Raw genomic sequence first — 21487 nt, forward strand, 5'->3', positions numbered from 1 at the left:
AAACAAAGCTTTAGTGTCTCATCATGAAGCTCTTTATGAATTAATTTGGAAAAATAAGGAAAAAAATTTTTTTTCAATAGTCAATAGTAGGAACTGGAGGAAATGAGCAGTTTCTAAAGATCTCTTTTGATTATGGGTATGATCCAAAGGACTGGCGGGCCTTGGGCTGGAGACTGCGACAGGTGCTTGTCAACTGGGAGGAAACTGGGCTCTGCCTGGGGGGTGCTGGGCAGATGGGGGTTTGAGGGGACAGAGTGGAGCTGGGACACTGGAGCACAAGTTGCTCAGAATTGGGCACAAAGCAAAGAGGAAACAGGGTGTAGGGTGAGCAATCAGGAACCAGGAGGCTACCGACACCCAAGGGCAAAGTCATATGAGAACTCCAAAGTCTGCACGGGCAGGTAGGCATAAGCTGAGAATGCCACAGGGAGGGAAAGCCGGGGAACCAGAACCTTGGCCAGCTGTGTGAGCACTGGCACCAGTAACTAAAGATCTTGATAAGAGGGGCCAAGCCCTGTTTATGATGTAGTTGAAAAGGCATGAGATGAAGGAATCTGACCTCAAATCCTTCCTGGACCACGCCCAGTGGCTCTGAACTTCTAGCCCAGTGCCCCAGCGCCTGGCACAGGGACAGGAGGAATGAATCACCACGAGGTCCAGTTTCCTACGTGCAGAACAGGGATTTTACCAGCCTCACAGGTAAATGCTATAAGGACAAAATGAACATACTGAAGGTATCAGGAAATACCTAACGTGACTTGAACAGGGGCTCCATAAATACCAGTTCCTCTTTCTTCTTTTCAGTAATGATCTTTCATGTTTATTTTCAGCCGAAGCAGGTGACAAGGAATGATGAGAACAGGTAAAGGCCAGTGGTTCACACAGCTTGAAAGGGAAGTGAGAGGCAGGAGCGAATGCCTAATACTGATCCAGGGCTGGGAATTCACTGGGAGACATGGTTGATTTAAATTGTTGGTTCTTTTGAGAAGCAACTTCTCGCTGGAAATTCTTGTTAGGACAGGATTGTGGGACATTTTCTGTTTGGAACTAAAATAACTTCCTGCTTTACACAATCCTGGTCGGTTTCTGTTTATGGTTCCTTGACTTTATTTTGGTTGTCAATGAAGTTTCTTTCAGGAGGAGATGACAGTCTGGCGGGAAGTGTTTACACTTGCAGTGGTAGCTATGAAGGGACAGCAGGATCTTCCTTAAGATGTGTCTGCAAAGTAGGTATACTGTTTTTACTTATACAGTGTGTTATTTCGGGTGGGGCTTCAAAGCAGGGGGGTTGATGAAGATAACTTTCCACTACAAAAGCAGTTCTAAAATTAATTTCTGATGATGTCATTCCCGTGGTTATAACACTCAGTGATCCAGCATTCCACCTCTATACACTAGTGCCCCAGGGGAAAAATCCCAGCTCCTTAATATGACAGACAAACCTCTGTGATCTGTCCCTGTCATGTTCTGGGGCCTCACTGGTCACTTCTCCGTCCTTCACCTGCTAGCTTGAAGCCAAACTGAACTATGTAAAGTTCCAACAATATTCTGTTGTCTCTGCATCGTTATGGATGGTATTCATTCTGCTTGCAATATTGTTCTCTTTCTACCCTGCTTATGTTCAGATTCCTGCTTGTGCTTTGCCTCCTAGTTTGGAAGTCACTTCTTCCAGGAAGTCTTCCCTGAATCTCCTAAAACTAGATCAACTGTCCTTTTCACCATGTGCATCTATGGTGCCCAGTGCTTATTCCTATTGCAGCAAAAAATCACGCTGTGTAGTAATTACCTGCATACTAATCTTTCCCACAAAACTGTGGATGTTTAAGGGACAAGAACTGTCTGGTCAACCCTGTAGCATAAGCACCAGAAAGATAGTAGCTACTCAGTAAACATTTGTTAAATAAATGAAAGAATAACCTGATCTTTTTCTGTAATTTATTTTTTTTTAATTTTTTAACATTTTTTATTGAGTTATAGTCATTTTACATGTTGTGTCAAATTCCAGTGTAGAGCACAATTTTTCAGTTATACATGAACATGCATATATTCATTGTCACATTTTTTTCCGCTGTGAGCTACCACAAGATCTTGTATATATTTCTCTGTACTGTACAATATAATCTTATCTGTTCTACATATGCCTGCCAGTATCTACAAATTTTGAACTCCCAGTCTGTCCCTTCCCACCCCCCTCCCCCCGGCAACTACAAGTTTGTATTCTATGTCTATGAGTCTGTTTCTGTTTTGTATTTATGTTCTTTTTCTTCTTTAGATTCTACATATGAGCGATCTCATATGGTATTTTTCTTTCTGTTTCTGGCTTACTTCACTTAGAATGACAAGTATAACCTGATCTTGAACAAAACAATTTCCCAATAACAACAAAAATTACCCCAAATAATTTTGGTGAGAATAAAGCACATACTGGAGCATCAGTAACTGTGATTAAAACTAATTTAAAGTTGTGCAGATGCCAAAGAAAGCCTTTTAAGGCCTGATGACAAATGTATCTACATATATAAATATATATATTTAGATATTGTCGCAGCTGTTGATGGATTGCTATTATTCAACCTCTTCCCCTAGAGCCATCAAATGTAGAAAGCGCTAGCTGTGAACATTGATACCTGAAGGTTGGGATTGTGAGTGGAGCTCAGTTAGAGGCATGCTTCTCTGGGCCTGAGTCCACATTCAGGAATTCCCTTGAATGAGTGCGTTTGGTAAACATTTATTGTGTAACTATTCTGTGCCCATCTCGAAACACAAGCGCCGGATCATTAATTCAGCAGACACACAGAGCGAATTTGGAGAGCTCCTATCATATACCAGGCACTGTTGAGTGCAGGGGATTCCATAGACAGCAACAGAGTCTGCCTTGAAGAATGCCCATGGCAACAAGTGTAGCGAAATGGTGACAACAAAATGAAGCCACAGACAGACAGAGCCTTGGTCAGCTTGGTGTGCAGCACTGGTGATTTTCATCGGCTCCTCCAAGCTCCCTTTCTCTCTTCTCTGCTTTGCTCGGCACCCAGGAGGCTGCTGTGATGGCTGCTCAATGGCCTGCCTTTCCCTCTGGCTTCATGCTGGGCTGGGAGGGCGCCAGTAGCAGGTTGAAGAAAGGAACACAGAGAGGTTAAGATGCTTATCCCCAGCCTCTTCCCTGGGCGGTTGCTGCTGGCTGGCTGAGCTGCTCTTGAACAAGTTTCCTATCAGGTGGCACTCTTGAAACAGCTTTTTAAATTCCAGTAACTGCTCCCTGGTTGAGCTTTTTTATGCCTTAGGGTTCAGTCAACTGTTAAGAGCCGTGGGATACTGTGGTATCTTTGTGGTTCCCCTCACCCTACCGACATCTTGTAAACAGTTCTTTCCTTTATCTGTTCTTAAACGTCTCCTGTATGCTGCTGACACCCACACTGGACAGCCTTAAATTATCAGGTGAAGTGGAGCCTCTGCTGACCGACAATGCTTCACTGTTGGGTTAAGCCTCTGAATTTTGGAGATTAATTTGCACCGTAGCTGTGCTTAATGCAGCCACCGACGTGGCTGAGGCAGTGTGTGAAGGTCTTAAATATCATCCTTATCTCTGGGATTAGATGAGACCATCCCAAGTGGGCTTGGAGGATAATCGGAATTTGACATACATGGTGGCTGAAGAAATAATTTGCAGCAAGATGCCCCTCTTCCAGAACCCTCTGGTGGGTTGGGCTCAGTTAGGCACTAGATATTGAGAAATTTCTTCTTTCAACTCCTCTCAGAGGGTTTCTGCCAGATACACCGAGGGGCCCTGGTCCTGATATACTCCCAAATTTGAATACAAAACTGTGTGGGAAACATTGCCTATCTTTCTGTTCTACTGTTTGCCTTCAGTGGAGAGTTGAATCTCACTAGAATATAAAGCAGTTTCATTCAAACAGAGGAGTTAAACTTTGGCCAGAAATTTGGCTTAAGTCACTTTAATCCACATGGATATTTACACAAATCCACAAACTATGAAAGTAAAATCATCAGGCTTTGAATTACCTTAGGCATGAGCTGTTATTTATTTTTCATTCCGTCTTCAGCAGAGCTCAGACCCTAACATAAAGACTCAATAAACATTTATTTCATGACTAAGCAAATCCATGACTGAAAGAATAGGAATACAAACAAAAGTAAATTGGAGTAGCTTTCTTTGAAAGCTTTTGCACACTTCTGCACACTTTTATTTTTAAGTAAATGTACAAGAATGCATCCAGGCAAATGAGTGTTGTCCCTTAAAGTAATCACCTTGGGGTCGGGGTGACTAGTAGGCGAAGACATGTCAAGAATGCTACTGCTGCTTATAAAACCCTTTTAGAGTCAGCCACATATTTTCTAAGAGAGTGGCAAATCTTAATACTTTTGGGAAAGGATTTAATTTTTTGAAACTGGTAAAAGTTATACAGAGTAATCTTTCATAAGTAAGGCGAATGATCAAAGTAGGTAGTACATGTTTTTAATATGTCTATATGTATGTGCTCATAAATACACACACCACATATATATGCAAGCAAGGTGTGATTTACAAAGTAATGAGATAACTTTCTTCTTTTTCCTGATGACACTTAAATATGCTGGAAATCATCAGATTTCAAAGTATGGCAAGCCCACAAATATCCTGAGCAATGACTGCTTGAAAAACTGAACACCTAGTTTCCCAAGGTGATTACTCTGAAGAATAACAATCTTTTGAATGTTTAGTTTCTACCCTGTTTGTTGAATAAGTGGTACTGTACAGGGTCTGATCCTTGGTAAGCATCCAATACAAAGTAGTTGAATGAAATGAAAGTATCATTTCTTTATAATTATACTTCCGCTTTCCCTTCCTCCCTCCCTCTCTTCCTTCCTTCCTTCCTTCTTTCCCTCCTTCCTTCTCTCTCTGTGCATCTTGCACAACTCATGGCACCTTTTCATTATTGGTGTACGGAAGATCCTACTTTAAATAATATTATGGTAACATTTCCCCATCATTTCTGACCTCCACTACTGTTTCCTTCCTGCCCTGTTTGGCACCCTTTCCACTGCATTGGCTTATGTTTACGATATATATGTGTCTATAAAAATGCATAGTGTTGTTTGGTGAGATACATTTTTTTCCTGCTTTTCACTCAACATTGTTTTTATCATATTTTCACTTTGCTGGATGTGTCTCCAGGGCATTGCTTTTAACTGTTGCATGACATACTGTTGCATCTGGTGATGGATACTCAGGTCACTTTCAACTCCCTGCTGCAATTAATATCTTTGCCATGTTCCCGTATGGAACTATGGCTGGCTTTTGTCTCTGGGGAGGGTACCAACAAAAGAGACTGCAAATTTAATTCCGCTATGTTGTCAGGGTCCTCTTCAAAGAAGCTATACTATAATGTACTTCAACAAATAGTGCCTAAGAGTTCGTGTTTCTTTTCTCCAGGTCTATAGCTTCATTTGGAATTAGCCAACTTTTTCGTCTTCACCAACCCAGTGGATAAAAAGTAGTTCCCATTATTGTTTTAAGTTGCATTACTCATACTGCTAGTGGACTGAAGTATCTCTTCAGATGCTTATGGTCCTTTTGGGGATCCTCTTCTGAACATGGCCTATTCCTACTTTTGCCTTTTCCCCCCTGCTTTGTTCCATGCCTGTCATCCTGTTTATTTTCCAGAGTTCCATATACATTCTAAGTTTTTAAAAAATGATCATCTGGATCCACGTTTATTCTTTTCTAAGTAATTCATATTCTGTGACCTTCCTTTCTTTTCTAGACCATTTGGCTTATTTGAGATGAATGAAGCCATTTAACAGTATATCAAAAGAGTTTTAAGGAATCAAGGCCATATTCTCATCTCTTTTAATATTTTTCCCCCATCAGGCTATTCTGTAGGGAACTTCTGCCATCAAAGCAGACTTCTTTCTGATCTATTCCTCGCTGACTTCTGTTTTCCGACTAAGGATCTCATCAAAGCTACTAATGAACTTAGGACTGGCTAGGAGATGAATCCTTCAGTCCTAAAGACTAAAGGTTAAGATGCCAAAGAAATCACAATATCTAAAGCAAAAGTGTTTTTTGTTTAGATTATTCTGCCTGTTCACATACATTTTTTTTCCTTAGCACCATACACTAGAAACTTTGCATTTTATTTCAAAATAAGGTTACATCTAAGAGAACTGGCAATGCAAAAAGAAATTTCTTCCAAGGGCACATTGTCCTTATCTGCTGGGTAGACTGAGAATGAAAGATTAACCTGATTGTGACCAAACACCTAGATCTTCCTTAGATGAGTAATGATGAGACAACCCCATGAAGAGTAAGCATCTGGGTAGCAGCAGCTCCTTACATCGATTTTTTAAAAACAACCAACAGATTGCTCTAAATTCAGTAACCTTGGTTGCACATAACGATGCTCATGAAGACACAGAAAATATGTGGACACAACAGTGGATTTCTTAGACTGAAATTTCAGCCCGTTTTCACCTGGCTTCTGATTCTGTCTTTAGGTTTCATCTTTCACAACCTTCTTAGACATTCCCCATTGAACGGGACCTCTCACAATTCCCTGAATGTTTGGGGGCATTCTTACTTTTATGCTCTCGACCCTGTGACATCTTCTTCTGGCATCTCCCACCCCTCTTCCCCCTCTTCCTGCTGCAATCTTCCCTATTCTTTATTTTTTTTTCTTTATAGCTAATTCTTTTTTTTTTTTTTTTAGTTATAGTCAGCTTACAATGTTGTATCAATTTCCAGTGTAGAGCACAATTTTTCAGTTATACATGAACATATATATATATATCCATTGTGACATTCTTTTTCACTGTGAGCTACCACAAGATCTTGTATATATTTCCCCATGCTATACAGTATAATCTTGTTTATCTATTCTACATATGCCTGTCAGTATCTACAAATTTCGAACTCCCAGTCACTCTCTTCCCATCTCCCTCCCCCTGGCAACCTCAAGTTTGTATTCTATGTCTATGAGTCTATTTCTGTTTTGTATTCATGTTCATTTGTCTCTTTCTTTCTTTCTTTTTTTGGAGTCCACATATGAGCAATCTCATGTGGTATTTTTCTTTCTCTTTCTGGCTTACTTCACTTAGAATGACATTCTCCAGGGACATCCATGTTGCTGCAAATGGCATTATGCTGTTGTTTTTATGGCTGAGTAGTATTCCATTGTATAAATATACTACTTCCTCTTTATCCAGTCATGTGTTGATGGACATTTAGGCTATTTCCTTGTCTTGGCTATTGTAAATAGTGCTGCTATGAACATTGGGGTGCAGGTGTCTTTTTGAAGTAGGATTCCTTTTGGATATATGCCCAGGAGTGGGATTCCTGGGTCATATGGTAAGTCTATTCCTAGTCTTTTGAGGAATCTCCATACTGTTTTCCACAGTGGCTGTACCAAACTGCATTCCCACCAGCAGTGTAGGAGGTTTCCCTTTTCTCCACAGCCTCTCCAGCATTTGTCATTTGTGGACTTTTGAATGATGGCCATTCTGACTGATGTGAGGTGATACCTCATTGTAGTTTTGATTTGCATTGCTCTGATAATTAGTGATATTGAGCATTTTTTCATGTGCCTATTGAGCATTTGTATTTCTTCCTTAGAGAATTGCTTGTTTAGGTCTTCTGCCCATTTTTGGATTGGGTTGTCTTTTTTTTCTTATTAAGTCATATGAGCTGCTTATTTATTCTGGAGATCAAGACTTTTTGTCAGTTTCATCTTTTGCAAAACTTTTCTCCCAGACGTAGGTTGTTGTTTTGTTTTGCTTATGGTTTCCTTTGCTGTGCAGAAGCTTGTAAGTTTAATTAGGTCCCATTTGTTTATTCTTGCTTTTATTTCTATTGCTTGGGTAGACTGCCCTAGGAGAACATTTTTGAGATGTATGTCAGATAATGTTTTGCCTATGTTTTCTTCTAAGAGGTTTATTGTATCTTGTCTTATGTTTAAGTCTTTGATCCATTTTGAGTTTATCTTTGTGTATGGTGTAAGGGAGTGTTCTAGCTTCACTGATTTACATGCTGCTGTCCAGTTTTCCCAACACCATTTGTTGAAGAATCCTCCCTATTCTTGAAGGCTCAGAAAGCTGCCCAGGTACCACTTCCTTATGATGCCTTCTCCCCTCCATACCTAGATGTGACCTCCCTTTTCTGTTAAGTCCCATGGCATTTAAAACATGACTCTCACATGACAGTTTTTAAATGATCTATTTCCTGAAATTCTGCAGACTGGGGCTTTTGCCTTTGTTCACAGACTAGAGTTTAAACTCCATCAGGGCACAGCTTGGGTCTTGCTGATCTCAGTCTCCAACGATGCCTGGCATAGTGCTTTTCATAAAATAGATGTTCAAGTAATAATTTCTGAATATTAAATGAATGTCCAGGAGATCAACGAATGTTCAAAAATGCTGCACAGAGGATGAGGTAGAAATTGCTTCATATTACAATGGACCAAGGATGGGTGACGATAAAATCAATGAAGGCTGGGAAAGCCGGGACAGACCTTCTCAGTTCGCATCCTTGTTGTACCATTCAGAAGGCTGTCATCCTGGCCCAGATAGCTCAACCACTTTCATCGTTATTTCCTCATTTGTATAATAGTGATATTAATATCATCCACTGAAGTGGTCTCAGTTAGAATTGAAAAAGATAATTTAGTAATTTTAGCATAAAACCAAAGAATTTCCTCAATGTCCATACCTTGACTGTGTGTTTGTTAGGTAAGTATTATTTTCATTAGGGTCTTCATGTGGGTTTAGATAATAATTAAAATGATATTGGTTGTAGATGGCATTTTGCCTAACTAAGTGAGAGTCAGAGATGGGAAATATATAATAAAAAAACATTGGAAGGTAAAATGAAAACTTAGTAAATGTAATTTGAGAAGTTCTTTTGTTAAAATAGAATGTACCCGAGTTCAAGAATAAAATTAGAAAATTGTTCTCGCATCAGAGCCATTTCTTCAAATGTTACTGTTAATTGAGCAGTATTTTTCCATCTGAGAGCTCTTTTAATAGCCAAATTGACTCTTTAGATTTGGTTGGACTTTGTTGAAATTCTAGCCTTGGAAATTAGGTAGGGAAAGACTTTAATTTCATCTCAGCTTTCCAGACCGTACCATTTTACACTGTTATCATAAATTAAACATATGCTTAAACAAACACGGAGTGCAGCGTCAAGAGCAAATTTTTTCCACCGGGTGTCAGTGCTCAGATCAGCGAGCACACTCCCAGATTTATCGCCTACATTGCCTGCATTTCTGCCAAATGTGTAAGAGAGGAAAGAAAAACGCTAAGACTTTAACTTAAATTTTAGCATAGGAGCATGGAGGAATGGGATACGTATTTGAGCTCCAGAGCCAGGCAGATGCACTCAAGTCCTGCCTTTATCAGTTATTTACTGTATGTACCTTTCAAGCTTTCAGATACTTCCATCTACAACATCGAAGTGATGTTAGCTACTTTATGAATCTGTTGTCTGAGTGGCCTGTGATCTATGCCAAGTACACACCAAACTTGGTACTCACATCACAGAATTATCTTGATAGTTAATTGAAAGCTTTGAACTCAGAAATGCACCAAAGTACATCCACAGTCCCGTGAGTTTGAGGGAAGGGATATATCTTTGCATGCCTGGTATCAAGCACAAGACCTATACATAGTGGTGAGTGTTAAATGTAATCAAGTGAAAAGGATTTAAGCTGTATTCTGTGGATATAGAGTGAAAGTTCTATCATCTTTCATGCTCTGTATGTATAGTCATCTCTTATCAAGTCTTATTTTGGATGCAATGACATTTGACAAGAACCAAAGATCCAGGAATCCTCCAAGAGCTGGCTAACACCTCCACAGATTCAAGAAGGCATTATGACAAAGGGATATTCTAGGAAAAAAATTATTGTTTACTTTTTAAAGGCTTTCCACCAAATCCCAATAGAGTCTTCTTATCATACAATGCTGTGAGAAAGACTTTAACATGAGTTATAGTCAGCAGGACAGCTGGTCTCCTTGGCCTCATTTCTCTAGGTCTACACCCTAATCTCAACTTTCCATCTTAATGCTGTGATGATGAATAAAACAGGTCCCAAAGAAAAGAAAGGAGAGCAATTATTTGTTTCTGTTTCTTATACTAATAATCCAGGAATATGGCCTGAGTTGTTCTTGGACTTGATCCCTGTAAAGCAACAAAACTTTTGTGGGGTAGATGTGTAAAGATAAACCCTGAACACCAAATTTACTTCCTCACAATTGTCATCGTGAATTCAGTCTGCACCAGCCCCTCTGCATTGTCCCTTTTCCAACTGAATATATACAGGACTTCAGGTCCTGCTTAGTCCTTACTAGTTTTATCATCTTGAAGCAGTTATATTTTTCCTGAGTATTAATTTGTTTATCTGGGAATAGAGATATCTCACTTCAGGTTTTTTTGGGGGGGCGGTGGGTAAGAAAATGAAAGAATATAGAAGACATTTTTGGAATTTAACCAGTACTCAAAGTGTTAATTCACCTATAAAACCTTTTCAGATTAATTCCCTTTCCTATCCATCAGTCAACTTGACCTTAAGAAAATTTTGATATAAACAAAAGCCAGGAGTTACTTTGTGGATGAGTAGGAATGTGGAATAAATGAAAACCAAAAGATCTCTAGATAATATGCCACCTGGAGATCTACCCTAATGAACAATCATTGCTTTGTCTGTCCAGTCAGTCTTTCTTTCTTCTAGAAAGTGTTTCTCCATCCTTATCCCCTCCTGGGAAATGATATTTCTCTCACTTTAGCCATCCGGTTGGAATGAGAGCTGCCACTCCCAGCCACACAGAAAGACCAGAGGTGAGTCAACAAATCGCGAGTGACATCACTCTCTACCTGACCTTAGCTGATCAGTCTGGGAATGAACCGTTCACCAGACAAACTAGAGGTCTTCGCCTGATTTTTGGATTTAGGCCAAGAGACAGCTGGAGTCAGTCATTTTTTGGTGATGCTAATTGAAGACTGAAGATGGAGTTGCTGCCAGATTCTGTTTCCTGATGGTGGGAAAACCTTTCCTAAGAAAATGAAGCCAATGTGTGAATAAATGATGTGTAGTACATTCTGGAGACATTGGAGTTTCTATTCCCAGTTGGTCCCTGGGCCATATTTGCTTTTTTTGTGGTTATAAGTCTTCCAATAAATTTTCCTTTTTTGACTCAACTAGTTTTTTTGTTGGCTTGCTGTTACTTTCAACTAGAAATAAATCTGCCTTAGGAAATTTTTTTAAAAAAATCAAGACAACAGGGCCCATAAGAGGTCTGAGAATGTGCCCAGACAGGAGATCCTGAGGTTGGGGCTGATTGAGGAGTAGCTGTTGCCCTTTCCTGGCTCTAAGAAGAACTAAATTGCAAGGGATTGTTTGGGGCAAAGGAGAAGATGGGAACTAAAAGACCATCCAGATGACTCTTCTGATCCTATGAGTCCAATCACAGAGAAACAACAAAAATAACAAACATAAACAACAAACAAAGAGAGTCAAAAGCCAGAGTCTGTGATGGGACATAAGCAAATGGAGATTTGAGATGGATAACGGAGAGGCAATATCTGTCATTCAAACACTGATGTTCAGGTACTGATACAGAGAGGCCAGTACTCGAATTCTGTGATGGGACATAAGCAAATGGAGATTTGAGATGGATAACGGAGAGGCAATATCTGTCATTCAAACACTGATGTTCAGGTACTGATACAGAGAGGCCAGTACTCGAATTAAAGGGTGACTGTGACTCCATCTGCAGAAGAAAGAGTTCTGCTGAATGGATGATATGGATGTAGACAGAATGTTATCTCACGTAAGACAACAATTTCTCTAAGAGAATATTCAGATGACAGAATTTTAATTCTTCATTGGTATTTTCTCTTGGTTCAGTATAGGTACCTCTACATCATAAGTGAAGTTCCTGAGTCAAGAAAAATCCCAGTGAAGTTATATTCCTGCTTGTAGAATATTAGGCATGTAAAAATTTATATTTACAACACCACCGTTTTCCTACACTGAAGGAATTCTTTAGTCTGCAAAAGACTTACCACAGCATTTCTTTAATCTAAAAAACAATCTCTTTTCAATATGGTTAAATATGAGTCAACTTGTAAGTAACATTTCAGGATACATCCCTTACATGAAGAAAGGCAAACCCATAAGCACAATAAATTCTCCAGTGTATTTACTCTTGTGAGGTTTTGCTTGCTGTAGATGATCTATGAGTTCAAAAGCTGGACAAGAACCAGTCTCCTTGCAAATGAATTATATGCACTTTACTATTTTAACAGTTCTTGGAGTCATACCTACAAGCAAAAGGAAAAAGTTGTAGCATCTTTAGATGGGTCTTTAGCACTTGAGATCCAAGGTCACAGATTCATTAATACTATGGCAAGGATTTTCTGTGAAAAATAATAATCACCATCTCTTAGGTGAGTGTCCTTTAGAACAGAAAGCATTTCATCATTTATATTCTTACAGGAGCCTTATTACAATTCTTTGAAGCGGGTATTATAGCCTTTGTAAGGATGATAAAATTGCAACTAGAACATTAAATGACTTGCCCAAGATTATTCATGGAAGCAGTACATGGAAGAGCCAGGATACACATCCACTCTTCTTTATTTTTAAATTAAAGTACAGTTGACTTACAATATTACGTTAGTTTCAGGTGTACAACATAATGATTTGATGTTTAAATACATCAAAAAATGATACCGTGGTAAGTCTTGTAATCATTTGTCCCCATACAAAGTTATTACAGTATTATCGACCACATACTTCATGCTGTATATTACATCTTGTGGCTTATTTAGTTTATAACTAGAAGTTTGTACCTCTTGATCCCCTTTATCTATTTCACCCAACCCCCAGAACCCCTCCCCTCTGGCAACCACCAGTTTGTTTTCTCTGTCTTAGAGTCTGTTTTCACTTTGTTTTGTTTGTTCGTGTGTCTTGTTTCTTGTGACTGATTTGCTTTCCCGTACAATACAGCTGCTTCACAGCAAAATGCCTTAACTGTCCTTGAATGAGCGGTCTGAGATGGCTTATAAATGACAGTAACAACTTCCTCGTAAGGCAGTTTCCTGTTTTCCGAGCGTGACATTGCATAATTGGCCCAGGACTGGCCTTCTTGAAAATTGTTCAGAAATCAAAAGCCAAAATGCATTCAAGCAGTTTCTCAATTACCTGGCACCAAACTTTTCTTGGTTCTGATTCTGCTGTCAGATAACTGACAGACATGCCCCAGTTTCTAACTGGTAAATCAAATTAACTCCTACTATTTTTCTTTGTTAAACTGGTTTAGCAAAATATGCTTGTCCCACAACCAGCTGAAGTGTACTAAAGCGGAGTAGAATTTTTGGTTGTAATTTTGCATAAATAAGTTGAAGAGGAATGTTTAAAAATTCAATCTGTATTTAAATATTTGGATATTTTATTACATTGTAAAGAAGTTTTATTACATTTTAGAGGTTTATGTATTCACCATGAACATATATTTTTGCGAATCTGAGAAACATATAGTCATTATTTTTATAGCAATGCATTTGCTTTATGGAGCACATCCCCGGCTAAAAACTCATTAGAGGGAAAGAATAATCCCGTAGGATAGCTTTGTTTTAATTGGTGAATAGATGTGGGAAAGAACAAAATACTACACTCTTGGTAAAACTCAAAGGCTTTTCTGGATTGATCAAAAGTATTAAGGAAAGTTAAAGTGTGCTTATAATTTCAGGCAATAAAAAAATTGGGAAATAGAAAAATAGTTGATTAGCTACGTTGCTTAATAAACAATTAGAAAAAGTAGTTCTCCAGTTCCACCATATCATTTCTCCTCTCCGAATGGGAAGTTTTAATTATGTATTAAAACACTGTTTGTGCCAGGGAATGAATATCATTAGGCTTAACATTTTCTTATTACTGTTTTACATATACATTCACAAGTTAAAAAAAATAAAAGGAAGCACTTGGTCGCTTCACACTAGAGAATTTTGAGGCGGGCAGAGCATTAAGTAGCCATTATTCATCTTTGAAATTTGTGATAACTCAGTCGTATTAATACTGGTGACATTCAGAGAGTCCTTTAGTGGATATGTTCAATCTCCAGCTAACTTGGATCTGTGAGAAGATAAAGTTTTGTCTGACTAATCCTGCAATAGTAGCTTCCACCTTAAAATCATTATCTGGTAGGGTTTTCTGCTAAGTCCTTTTTCTTCAGTCCAAGTATGTATGCACAAGACACTTGATTTATTACTTCACTTAAATTTGTCATTTACAGGACAGATGTTACAGCAAGGATTTCATGCTTGGAAAAATCCTCTTGAAATAACTGCTTGTTTTGCTTAATTTACAGTGTTGCAATATGCAGTCCTTTTTTTTTCAAATGTGTCGTATTAACACGGATAATTATTTACATATGGACTCCTTACAGTAGGAAAATCCAAGTCTTCCCCACATTGTGCCAGACACTCTATGTCACATAATTAAGTCAATAAAACATCATACCTGTGCATGCTTTAAGTATACGTATTTATAAAGATTTCTTCTCCGACATTTGGCCGATATTCGTGGCCGTTGGGAAAGTGTCTCTCAAGGGAAACCAATCAGTTTTGACACTTTATCCTGTCTTGGAATGAGAGATTTGTGGGTTGGATTCCAAATGTTATTGAAGTTGCCTAGCTACCACATCTCAGTAGAAGGAGAAACTGAAAATTTTGACAGCAATTGGCCATGAAGCAAATTACTGGAGCCTTTCCTGACAGCTGGGCGGTAGGGAGTTTTTCATTTTCACCTACTATATCTCCTTTAAATAAGACTGACTGTGGGCAGGTGCTAAGGTGAATAGTCCTCCATTGCTCCTGAATCACATCAAGTTTTGATGGCTTTCAGGTCTTTGTGAACTGGGAGAGGATTAAAAAGTCAGGGAACAAATATTTTTGAGCCCTGAATAAGCACCAGGATATGGTACAGGGGTACATAAGACCTGATCTGAGGGAGTGGGGATAGTGGGAAAAAAACTGTCCTGAGGAGGGGATCATTAGTCTGGAATGGGAAGAGAGTGTTGATACAGAAAAAAGCAGAAACACTGGCAGGCAGAAACAGCTGTGTGGGTGATGACTCAAGGTAAAGAGCTTGGTGTGTCCGACGGTCTCAAGAAAGCTTACGTGGGCTGAAAAGAAGACAACTGCATGAGAGGGGCCAGAAGTAAGTTTAGGCCAATTCTTACAAGGTCTTAGAAGAATATTAAGGTTCGGGGGCTTTATCCTAAAGACAATAGAAAGCCAATAAAGGGGCTTCACAGAGGAACTTCATGAATCATAATTATGATTTTCAAGAGATCCCTTTATTAAATCTATTTTTTCTGAGAATTTGGAGGATTACTTGAGGTTGTCTGCTGAGGGGAGTGTGGATAAGGAGAAATGAAATGTTCGAGAAGGGTAGAAAAAGAACTATTGTAAGGAGATGTGCACAATGACCACCATAATAGGGTAGTGCTTTTGATCCGCACTAAGGGTTCAGCTGAGAACGCTGAGCTCACGGTCCTAGTGATGCCCATTGGCTGGATAACGAGACCTTCCCCAGCAGGACTCATCACACTAGATGTAGTCACAAAAGAAATGGATAGCTGGATTCTTGGCTCTTGGCTGGTTACTTGTCATGGAGGAGAAATAAAGGGCAAAAGAGCAAGGGAGTTTAAGAGCGTAGCATGGCATACTATAAAATCAAAACGAATGGGAATAAAAGTAAAGAAAGAAGATAACACTAGGGAATGTGGAGTACTTGATTTATTTCCCATCAGAAAACGCACACACACACACACTCCTTTATGTTATTTATTCTCCTTTCATGTTCGCTTTCAATATGTACTTCTGTGTGAAATGAAACATTGACATAATGTCCAAGTTCCTTTTATTTTTCTTATTTCACATCCTCCTATGGAAACATAATATTCTTTACGGCAGGGGATTTAAATATCTTATATGCATGTGCACTACTGTGGTCCATTATTATTTACCTAGAACATACCCGTCTGTGAGGTGCTAATGTGGTCTCATTAACTGTTAAAAAAAAAAAACCAGATTTTCCCTTTTGCCCTCCTCTCTTTTCAGGACCTTGAGCTCTCCCATTATTTCTGGGAGTCCCTGAGGGTGTTTAGGCACTTTGGCTGCAGGTGCCATCCATTAAGGACAAAAGCGCAGATACTACTATGCTACTTCCTGTTTCTTCAATAAAGTAATGTTACCTTTTCTCCTTGGTCCTATCTCCTTCAGACTTTATAGCCTTTGTTTCTGAATACTACAAGGACTCCCCTCCGGGTACCAGACTTACTGATGACACTGAAGGGGCGGCGACTCCAAGAGTAATGAAGCTTCATTGGATTCTCTATAGTCCACGATGGGAAAGTTCACTCTGTGTTCCATGCTGAGAAACTCTCCGCTCTAGAGATATACCAAGTTAACACTCTCTGCTTCCCCTGTGGCTCAATTCTCTTTTCCTCTTAGAATAACTTGTTTCCTAGCAGGCTGTTCCTTATTATACAAGTAAATTCCTGTTGGGGACATCTACCATTGTAGGCTTATGAATGAATTGGTCCCCATGCTAAAAATAACATGATGAAAAATCTAGGATTCCCCTACATATTCTCTCTTCCTATTTCCCCAGCAACAAGGAGAGTCAGCACTTGCCTTATATGTCCAGTCCTTTCCAACCAAATCTGCTGAAGATCCCCTTTAAGCAGACACCAATCACAAACCAATGCGATAGTGGCAGCCATGTTTATGTATTTCTTTCCAAATCTTTAGCCTTTTTTTTTTTTCCTGGCCATCATTCCTCTTGCTCTCTATGCTGAGTGATCTCTGGTTTTCACTGACTCTCCCTGATCCACGGCTTGATGCCCAGCAGCTCATCTGGATCTCTGGTGGAGCTGTCTTTATGTTCATTTGCCATCACTGTTTCTTTTTATGGTTAATTTATGGATATGATGGTAGGATTTAGGGAGGAAAGAAACTTCTCCCTTATCTCTTTCTCCACAATATTGTTCCCAAATTTCTTTTTTGAGACGATCCAGAAAGGATATGAAGAAGAGAGTGGAAAGTTGTGTGGGTGAGTGAGTGAAATCACTTTTGTGGTTTTGGGAAGTTTTAGCTTATGGTGATTCTACTAATGATTGCTCAAATCACCTGAAACCCACCGCGTGAACATGTGTGATATTTCAGCATGATACTTCTGCAGGAATATTTCTAATAACTATGATTTGTTCTAATAGAAAATGCATGATCTCTCTGGTTACTGAGCTTTGTGAGATGATATTAATTGCTCTATTGACTAGACAAGAGCAAGAATCCTGACCAATAATGACAGGGAGGGAAGCCGGAAGAAGTACGCATTTTTCCCCCCTGTTACTCTCAGAACGGTTTTTGTTAAGTATATTCAAAATTCCTACCTGAGTTTTGGAACCCAAGTTATGTAGTAATTTCAATTACTCATAGTCTAATGTGTATGAAGCATATTCAGTATTAAGCCCCCTTTGTAACAGAAGGTTCCAGCTAGGAAATGTAGAAAGGCTGGTAAAATTAGAGGAATTAGAATTTTATAATTCCTAATTCAGCAGGAGAAGGACCTTCGGGGCTCGTGTTTGACCTGACCCAGCCCCTCAGAGCCGGCAGTTCTCCAGGAGTCCCAGAGCCAGTCTGCAACTGAGCAGACTGATGCGGTTCAGTTCTGTCACTGAACCGCATCAGTTGTCTCTCCAGCTGTGTGGCCACACAGGGAAGAAACAGAGCTAGAATGTTTTAAGTTTCAATTTTCTTATCTGTAAAATGTTGCTATGAATAGTATTTCTCTCTCATAGGATGAAATGATGTAAGACCTAAAGTGTTTAACCTTCATTAACCAAAAGTCACTAATTACCTACCTTGCAATCTAACATTCACTTCGTTACAGACATTGGTCTAGGTGCTAGAAATAGGAAGTAGACAAGACACCCAGCCTCTGGCTCCAGGGAGCTTACATTTTTGTGGTGGGAAGACCCCAACACAGTGCAGAGCAAATAAGCAAATGATTACAAGTCATAGTAAATGCCAGAAGGTAAGTCTCTCCCATTCTGGGCAGAGTGGTCAGGAAAGGCACTTCTGAGGAGGTGACATTTAGAGGGGGAATCTTTGGTGGGAGGGGGGATGTTTGTGTGAGGATCCCAAAGCCAGAAAGAGTTTTGTCTTCGTTGTGGAATCTGCTATAGACTGAATCTGTCCTTCCCCACGTTCCTGTGTTCAATCCTAACCCTCACTGTGACGGTATTAAGAGGTGGGGCCTTTGGAGGTGATCCGGTCATGAGGGTGGAGCCCTCATGAATGGAATTGGACCCCAATAAAAGAGACTCCAGAGCGCTTGCCCACCCCTTCTGCCGTGTGAGGACAAGGTGAGAAGACAGCCGTATCTGAACAAGGAAGTGGGCTCTCACCAGACACAAAATCTGCTGGAGACTTGATCTTGGATTTCCCAGCCTCCAGAATTGTGAGAAACAAATTTCTGCCGTTCAGATGCCACCCAGTACATGGTGTTTTTGTGACAGCAGCCCAGATAGACCAAGACAGAATCTGCGGAGATAAAGCCAGCAGTGTGTCAATGAGCAGCAGAAAATGAGCCTGAAATGATAGGCAAAGCCAGATCATCCAGGTTAGACATCTGGATTCTGTTCCGAGTGAAACAGGAAACTATTGCAGGGCTTTGAAATGGGTAAGTTAAGTGATGCCAAGGTGTGTTTTAATAAAGCATACTTGTAATGTTGTATGGAGTTGGGGGTGGGGGGTAAGAGTGCGAGTGCATGGCCAGGAGGCTGCTGAGTGATCCGGGTGAGAAACAATGGTGGTCTGGTCCAAGGCGGCTGAAGATGAAGGCGAAGATGGAGAGAAGGATTTGGACTCCACATATATTTATGACAGAATAAAGAGGACCTGGTGTCAGCTGGTGTGAGAGAATGGAGAGGAGAAAGTGGGAATCCTGATTACAGCCTAGGATTCTGGCTAATTCACTGGGCGGGGTTGTTACGCCATTTCCAGAGCTGAGGCGAGATTAGGAGGAGGAAGGGGGACTGATTTGGGAAACAACTAAATCAAGTCAGCAGTTCCTTTTAGGACATGTTAAATCTGAGATGTCTATGAAACGACCAAGCATATAGATACCCTCTACCCCAGCGTGGGAACAAATGAGTGTCACTTTTTATTTTTAATAATAACCTTAATATCTTCAGTGCATAAAATTGTTTTGCAAGGAGTGTTTCCTTAGCAATTCTTAATTGAGAACCTACGATAATCATAAGTGACAATTCAAAGATTCGGAGATTCTATTTTGGTTAATACAATTTCATCATGATTAAATTCAATGTACTAAATAACGTCAAACCTGTTAACTTTGGAAAACCATGATTTAAAAAAATACAAGTAGAAAAAAATTTGAACACGAAATATCTGCATGGCCAAATCGAAATGGAAACCTCAGTTCACTCAGTTAATAATATCAGTCCATAAACTTGTACAATTTTGAAGCCAAAGGATAGCTTCCGGGGCTTCATCTTAGTTATATGAAAGGAAAATATACCATTCTTGGATTCAGTTAGTGTGTTTGTTTTAGGTTCCAAATTACCTTAACAGTAACATTTTTGAAAAAGCTAATGGTATGTAATACCTTTCCCTCAGGTCCTGAAACATTTAATCTAAATCAGTTTAAAAAACAGATGTTTATTCACACTGTCTCTTAAAAATATAGATACAAGGCCCCAAAGTGAAATAACTCAAATTTATTGTTCCTTCAGCAATTATAAATTGCTTCTGTTCAGCTGATTATTCCCAGTACAATTAGGCCAGAATGTGATACTATGAGAGTGAAGTGATTGTTAGAGGGGATGTAACTGAGAGCTGGATGATCTGAACGTTTGCTTTTATTCATTGTTTAAATAATAGAAGGCATTGAATTTTCTTGTTGCTTTTTTGAATAAAGAGATAAATAACACTAAAGCATTCTATTTAACTCTATGTGTTGCCTTGTCAAAAGATCAGACTTTTGGTTTGAGCAATAATTAGGTCATATACTATTCCTAGCAGAGGGCTAGGCATACATGAGAAAACCATGAATGCTTTTAAAATTTGACTAACTTGAATGGGGTCATGCGTAAGTAGGGTGACCACCTGTCCCAGCTTGCTTGGGATGTAGAGGGTTTTCAGCATATAGGATTCCAATTTTAAAACTGAGACTTCCTCGGGCAAACCTGGGCAAGTTGTTCGCCCTTTAAGGAGTCTGTTTAATTATGGCCCTCAAGTGGGGGAAGTGTTGTCTTTACATATGTATATTTTTAGAACTTGTAATTCACCAGCAAAAAAAGTCATTAAGAATAATTAAAAATTGAATCTGTTGCTTTTGAGATTAAAAAATAGATCTTTAAAAATAGTGGATAGATTTTGTTCTTTTTAGGCATGTTTCAAGCTGAGAATGTGTCTCACTTTCTTTATATGCTTGGCATTTCAGAATAATGTCTACAATAGGCACTTTGTACACATTGATTTAACAGGATGGTGATTTGTCAAGAAAATAAAAAAGGAGGGTGTTACCACATGTAAGAGCTGTTTTTCCTACCTCCAGGCCTCTAACTCTCAGATTTACATGAAAATGGAAAAATGACTACAATCTATTGTTTATAAAATTTATCTTGGGGGAAAAATATGAGAAGACTAACACAAAGTTTTATGAACCAGAAGGTAACTGCTTGGTAAGAAAATTAAATTCTTAATCAGAGTTAGTTTGCTGTGTTGCTATAATGAAGTCAAATTTTAAGTTCAGCTTTTCCCTTTATTCCCCCTTTTTAATGAATTAACCGTTCTTGAATGTAGTTTTCAAAGATTAACTGAAGCATTAGATACATAGGTCTTCATGAAACCCCAAATTAAAGAAATCATATGCTTTCTGTTCCTTTTCATTAAATGTTTTTAAAATAAATAAAGCTAATCAAACCAGTTAGTCTACATTCTTGGTAAAGCATTACCTGTTTCTTGACACAGGAAGTTAAAATACATAATACATGTAAAGAAGTCTTGGATCAAGGCCATGTACCTTACTGCTTATGTTGGCATTTGAGATCAAAGATCAAAAACGCCCTCTTTCATCTCACTTGCATTCTTTTATCAGCCATGCTGTTGGTTCAGTGGAAATGCTAATTACACCTATGCACACAGGTAAAGTTATAGTGTAAATGGGAAAAGGAGCAGTGCAGAAATGTCTGCGGGTCACCCCTTCACGTCGATTAAGAGGGAGACTAGATGAAATCTGTCACACAGGAGAATTAGGTGCGGGATGCCAAGTGCCAGGTGTGGTGTTCGGTGCCAGTGGAAAGGGAAGCTTTTCGTGCTGTTTAATTTGTCAGAAGAGCAGTGGAATAAGAAGACAATTTTCTCACATGTCAATTGTATCCTAACTTTTACAAAATT

At 39.2% G+C, this 21487-nt stretch overlaps 1 long non-coding RNA gene across 1 annotated transcript; it reads left to right on the top strand.

The window, feature by feature from the left end:
* The first annotated feature begins 404 nt into the window (after positions 1–404).
* Positions 405–11191, top strand: LOC135318689 (uncharacterized). Its single transcript, XR_010376963.1, has 4 exons — positions 405–699; positions 1128–1226; positions 10780–10831; positions 10945–11191. It is a non-coding gene; the product is annotated as an uncharacterized LOC135318689 (long non-coding RNA).
* The last annotated feature ends 10296 nt before the right edge of the window (positions 11192–21487 follow it).

The sequence above is a fragment of the Camelus dromedarius genome, chromosome 20, assembly GCF_036321535.1.
Source record: "Camelus dromedarius isolate mCamDro1 chromosome 20, mCamDro1.pat, whole genome shotgun sequence".
In the NCBI taxonomy this organism is placed as follows: domain Eukaryota; kingdom Metazoa; phylum Chordata; class Mammalia; order Artiodactyla; family Camelidae; genus Camelus; species Camelus dromedarius.